This window comes from Antechinus flavipes, chromosome 1, assembly GCF_016432865.1.
Source record: "Antechinus flavipes isolate AdamAnt ecotype Samford, QLD, Australia chromosome 1, AdamAnt_v2, whole genome shotgun sequence".
NCBI lineage: Eukaryota > Metazoa > Chordata > Mammalia > Dasyuromorphia > Dasyuridae > Antechinus > Antechinus flavipes.
In genome coordinates, this window is record NC_067398.1 from 559,168,912 (window position 1) to 559,175,692 (window position 6,781).

Genomic DNA, 6,781 nt, shown 5'->3' on the forward strand with positions numbered 1-6,781 from the left:
AGGAATTCAAAGAAAAGTAAAAGACAATCCCTACTCTTAAGGAGCTTACAATTTATTTGGGGAGACAAAACACAAACGACTCTGTTCAGTAAATCATGTACAGGATAAATTGGAATAGAGTGAATGCATCAACATTAGGAGGATCCGCAAAAGCTTCCCGCGGAAGGATTTTAGCTAGGACTTGGAGAAAGTCAGAGAAGCAGCATTTAGTAGATTATAGGAATTCTGTAAATCCTAAACAATTATTAGAAACTTGGCTTCACTGAGCAAGTAGGCATTTTATTTCTGCTGTCAGAATGGGATAATTCAGTAGGTTTGACCTTTATTTGTAGTAGATTCATTCTGCTCACCTCTGTATCATGGAAATGAAGGACATGGCTAAGAGTCACACTGGATGAGGAATTATGCATGATAAACCATCCTGTCTAATGTCCCTGCTGAAGAAATCACAGATCCATCACAGAGCACAGTATATATTTTGGATCTCTGGAAGGGTGCTTTCAGTAGAGTATCAGGTCCTTGGGAGCAGGAAAGTTTGGTATCTCTAGCATCTAGTACAGTGCTTTGCACATTGTAGATACTCAATGAATATTTGCTGAATTGAATTGAGTTTCCAAATGAAGGAAAGTAGTACCAACAGCCTTGGGTGATTTGTTCATTAAATGATGGACTAATTACTAAATGCCTCATTGCAAAATCTCTATCATAGGCATTCATTCAATAAGCATTTATTAAATGCCTACTATATACCAAACACTGGACTACATGCTGGGACAATAGAGACCAAAAAAACCCCTGCTGTCAAAGAATTTCTGTACTATTGGAGAGGAATATGGATAAAGATAGTCAAATAATCAAATGAATCTGTCATCTCAACTGATACAGACTGTAATCCCACCACTGATGCAGACTGTAGCCTCACCTGTGCATTTTGTGGGAGTATCTTTCTTGTTATCTCATAAGATGTTGGAATCAGAAAAATTCATCTTCGTTTGTTCTGCAGACATAATTTCTTTAAAAAAAAAAAAATGAGTTCCAGATTCTGAAGAAGAGCAGAGAAAACTATCTTTCCTTGCTGGATAATAAAAGTCCTTAATCCATTATCCATTTTATCTATCTATTTATCTATCTATCTATCTATCTATATGCTTGCATGGTTTTTTCTTTTTTTTTCTTTTTTTAATTTTGAAGGGATAACATGTGACACTAGCATTCAGTATATAAACTACTGATTTTATTGAACTTTTAAAGAGGAAGTTCACAAGCTGCTTTCATTCAAATATGGTCTCAGACACTAGCTGTGTGATCCTGGGCAAGTCACTTGATTCTGCTTCAGTTTCCTCATTTGTAAAATTAACTGAAGAAGGAAATGGCAAAATATTCCAGCAGCTTTGTCAAGAAAATCTGAGATGGGTATTAAAGAGTTGGACATGGCTGAAACAATTCAGCAACAACAAAAACTCTCCAAGTTTTCCCATAAAATTTGCCTCAGAGAATTCATCTAAGGTGTATGTTGTTGAGAACCTTTCAGAATTTCCAGAGCTGAAGATATACACAGATAAATCAAACCAAAACAAATAGAAAGTAAGTAGAGATATGGAGGGCACTTCTGAATTCACTGATATCAGGAATTCTCTGGGTGAGGGAAATCCCTATGCTGCAGACTTATAATTTTAAGGAGTTGCCTAGAGAATTGACAGTTAAATGTGTTTTTCTGGGTCAAATAGCCAATAGGTACCAGGTTTGATTCTCTATTATGCCCCATTGCTTCTTGTACAAAGGAAACACACATTTGGAACTTAAAATTAAAAAAAAAACATGTATTTTGGGGAAAAATATTAAGTTACTTTAAAAAAAAGGAATACAGAGTAATCTTGGGAGAGAGCACTAGCAACTTTGCATGATCTTTTAAGGCCAACTGTAGAAAGTAGCATCTAAGTTGAGGATTTAAAAAACATAATAATAGCTTTTTATTTTTTCAAATACATGCAAAGATAGTTTTCAAAATTCAATCTTCAAAATTTTGTGTTCCAAATTTTTCTCTTTCCCTCTAACCTTTTCCCTTCCCTACATAGCAAATAACTACATATTTTCATAATCATTATATTGCACAAGAAAAATCAGATCAAAAAGGAAAAAAATAAGAAAGAAAACAAAATGCAAGCAAATAACAACAAAAATAGTAAAAATACTATGTTGTAATCCACACTCAGTTTCCACAGTCCTCTCTCTGAGTGCAGATGTCTCTCTCCATCACAAGACCATTGGAACTGTTCTGAATCACCTCACTGTTGAAAAGAGCCACGTCTATCAGAATTGGTCATCGGAAATATATAATTTCTAAAAAAAGAAAAATGGGTTTCAGATTCTGGAAAAGAGTGCAGAAAATTCTTTTCTTGCTTGGTAATAAAAGTCCTTAATCCATTATCCATATGTTTTATCTGTATGCATATATGCTTACATGGCTTTTTTTTTTTTTTTTGAAAGGGTAACATGGGGCACTAGCAAGCAACATGTAAAGTACTGATTTTATTGTACTTTTAAAGAGGAAGTTCACAAGTTGCTTACATTATAAATGCTGCTCAATAGAGTTTTTCATGCTGTCTTCCTTCCTGCCAAAGTGTATTGTGCATTGTAGCTGGAAACATTGGACAGTCAAGGAGGAGTGCTGAGAATGCAGAACAATCACTGTTCTTTTAGGGGTGAGCCCTGAAACCGTTCCCCTTTCCCTGCCCTGTCCCTGAAACTCAGTGGCTTCAGCTGATATATCTTCTGTCTTGGCCAGTGATCTATGATGGTATTTAGATCAGTTCCAAGTAAAGGGCTATGACAACTGAATGAAAAAGAGAACCTTCTGACCAGGAATCCCCATAGACTTTACTTCCCTGGTTAGAAAATGATGGACTAAATACATCTGTATGGATTTCATTACTTTGTTACCAAAGATGATGGGGCACAGTTGCATGGCTTGTTTCATTCCAAGCCCCCTTTCTTTTGTCCTTATTTTATTTTGAGAGTTTCCCTCATAAGTTTCTATAGTATGCACAACTGCAAATGCTTAGAATTAGCAAGGGATGTTGGTGACAGGGTATCATCATCCAGGAAGGTCTTGGAGAATTAAGGGGAAAAGCATTCCTTATGATCTGTCAAGGATCATCTCCTAACAACTACCCAGGCATCTTGTTTTTATTTAGTCTTTGTAACTAATACTGTGAGGGATGATGTAGCCTGAGTCTTTTTCCACTCTCCATCTCTTTCTTTGTTGAAGTATGATCACTTCCCCCATCCCAACTGAGATTCCATCCCTTCAAGCCAATAATGAAGAGTAATGGGATTTCTACCTTCTGTTCTGAGTTTTTAATTGTTTGTTTATTTCAACTGTACATTGCTAAGTACAGTAATGATTAGGGCTATGTTAAGCGACTAGTCACAGTCAAATACTAAGAAGTAAAATCTGGGAAAGGGGTAGTGATAGTGGTAGTAGCAGAAGAGCAAACAGGGTGAATTATTTTTAAAAGACATGTGCAAGGATCATATTAAAAACCTCAGGTTATTTTAAAAACATTCTCTAGAGTTTCTTTGGTGGAAAACAAAAATGGAAAAATGTCAGGAATTGACAAAGTGACAGGAGAAGATAGCCATATGCTATTAAATGTTAATAATCTGTCCCCTTCCCAGAAAATGAAAAAAGGGGAACCAGGTATATTTCTAAGTTAAATCTGCATTCTTAACATTTTCTCCATCATTTTAAGTATAGAAATCAACAAAACAATAAATAAAGCCCAAGTTTAGTGTTTGATGATTTTTCAATGTATAAATGCTCACACTGAAAATTTTATAATGGCAAGTGATCATACCCCTGGGAGAAAAGATTAAGAAGGTAAATAAATAGCAGTTATGTCCAAGATTCCAGAATATGGTGAGGTGGTTTATCCTTTTAAATTTTATTTTATTTTTTTAGTTTTTGCTATGGATATTCCAAGCCAATTAAAAGAATTACTTATTGCAATGGGGAAGTGGCTTCTATAATGGAAAGATTCTTAGCTCTGAATTTGGAGGATCACATCTCTATCTTGGCCTTCAGCATAGCAAGATGGAATTTTCTCAAGTGCTTTGTTAAAATCTCAGTAATCTCTTTTTGGAACATTCCCTTGATCTAATAATTTAATGATCCTTTTATTTATTTATTTAGGAAATGAGTTTAGTTTGATGTGATTGACTCTTGATGAAGCCCTACTGGCTCTTTGTGACCATTAACTCCTTCTCTAGAATTCACTCCTCTTCCCTTTCGTAAATATTCACTAAAATGTTTCCGGCAGTCAAAAGTCAAATTCACTTTTATAGATGTAAAAGTCTATAGTTTACAGGCTCTACTTTCTTACCTTTTTAGAAAATTTAAACATTTTGCCTATCTTAATTCTGTGACACTTTCCCTCATTCTCCATAATCTTTCAGAAATTACACTGGTCATGGCTCAGGGATCACTTTTACCAATTCTTTCGTATTTTTGCATATCATTTGCCTTGGCTTAGCAACATAAATTCATCAAGGATTACTAAGCTTTCTCTAACTATCTCCCTATTTATTCTGGGTTTCAATGTCCATGTAACCATTTTGGTTCGATCTTCCCAGGTCAAAGATCATTTTAAATCAAAATGAGAACCAAACAGTTCAGTTGTAATGGTAAAAGAGCCAGTCAGGTTAAACTCTTTGGGGAGTAAATATTTTTCCTCATCCCCTCTCCCCGCTTCTTCCTGGGACCGATACAATGCATATAACTCATAGTGCTACTTACTGGTAAGCTTCGAGCTGTGTATTCATATTTCATGTCTGTCTTACACTGCCCCTTGGCTCTGGCTATGTTGCTTGATCCCACAATTCTGCTCATTGGTCCACAAACTTGGCAGTATTCAGGAACTCCTCCTTTTCTCCCTAAAAGATACAGTCTAGAATATCTCTGCTTATTCAAGAATGCGCTTTACTGCTCTCCTTTTCTACTTTCATCTCTGGAACCATATGTTTTTTCCTGTCTTGAAGTCATGTGATTGCTTAGTAGGGCTTTGATGATATACAGGGTTATTCTCCAGGGAACCAGACCTGAGATTCTGTAGGTTTTTTTTTCTTGAGTTTTTCAGCTTTGGTTGTCTCCATGTGAATCTTTTAAAGAAGACCAAATCCAAGAGTGTAGTTCAGTTGGTTTGATGTGACAAGGAGTACATCAATAACCTTTACTGTGATTTCAGTAGGTACCTAGAAGCCAAACCAGAGATAATTCATACCCCATGGAGGAAACATTTTTAATGCCAAAAATAAAAGCCTCATCAGTGACTGGCTGTGAAAACTCAGGGCAATCCTCACCCAGACACTTACCCCCATATTCTTTAACAGTTATTGCTATTGGTATCTTCAGAACATCATTCTTTAGAGATTCCCATCCTTCTTGGAATGCCTTTCTCAATGGAATCTTAAGTCACAAGATCCTATCAATTCCTCTGTCTGAAATCTACTCTCCTGATATCTAGGGAACATGTCAATGTCAGACTGTGCCTGACTTTTTTTCTTTATTTTAAATTCTAATACAGAATGGTAATTCTCTCCCCAAGGTGTCCATCATTTAAAAGAAAAAAATTTATAAAAATTCAACAAAAATCAATTTTATTTTTTAATCCACATTCCTCCTCCTTCAGATAAAGGAAAAACAAAAATGAATTCTTATAACAAATACATGTAGTCAAGTAAAATTAATTTCTTCATTGGCTGTCACAAAATTCCCTTATATCTCTCCTTCTTTATATTAAGTCCATTGTTTCTATGTCAGTAGGTAAGTAGCATGTTTCCTCACTAGTCCTCCAGAATTACAATTGGTTATTGAATTGATCAGAATTTTTGTCATTCAAAGTTTTTATTTTTATAGTGATGTTGTTATTGTAGAAATTATTCTCCTGCTTCTAATCACTTTATTCTACATTCTTTCTTACAAGTCTTCCCAAGTTTCTCTAACATCATTCCTTTCATCATTTTTTTGACACAGTAGCATTTTATTGTATTTATACAGCAATAATTTTTTTCAGTTTTGAGCCTTAGCTTCCAATTCTTTATCATTACAAAAAAGAGCTGCTCTCTCTCTCTCTCTCTCTCTCTCTCTCTCTCTCTCCTCTCTCTCTCTCTCTCAACATATATATACACCCATACATATATATGCCCTTTTCTTCTTTCTTTGATCTTTTCTGAGTATAGATTCAGCAGTGGTATTATTGGGTTCTAATTCTTTGGGGTATGTCAAGTGTAGTGAGTTTCTGAGAGTGTCCATGATTTTTGTTGCAGCTTCTGATCCTTCCTTGTTCATGATGATCGAGACTAAATAGCTTCTTCTATTGTTGTTCTTCAGTTATTCGGTCGTGTCTAATTCTTTGTGACCTCATGGACCATATTATCCATGGGGTTTTCTTGACAAAGTTACAACAGTATTTTGCCATTTCTTTCTTCAGCGGATTAAAGCAAACAGGTTGTGACTTGCCCAAGATTACAGAGCTAGTAAGTGTCTAAAGCTAGATTTGAATTCAGTCCTGATTCTACTCTTTGAAAATGAAGTTATCATTACAACAAGCCAAGAACTTATTAGTTGGTCTGCTTTTCACAGTGAGAGAGTCCAGCAGATGTTCAGATATTTAAAGTTCCCTATCACTACTGTCTCATACCTCTGTACCAGAATTGTTGTCAGTTTCCCAAACCCCTCAAATATTTCTTCTTTTTGTCTGGGTGGTTGATGGTATGTTCTGAT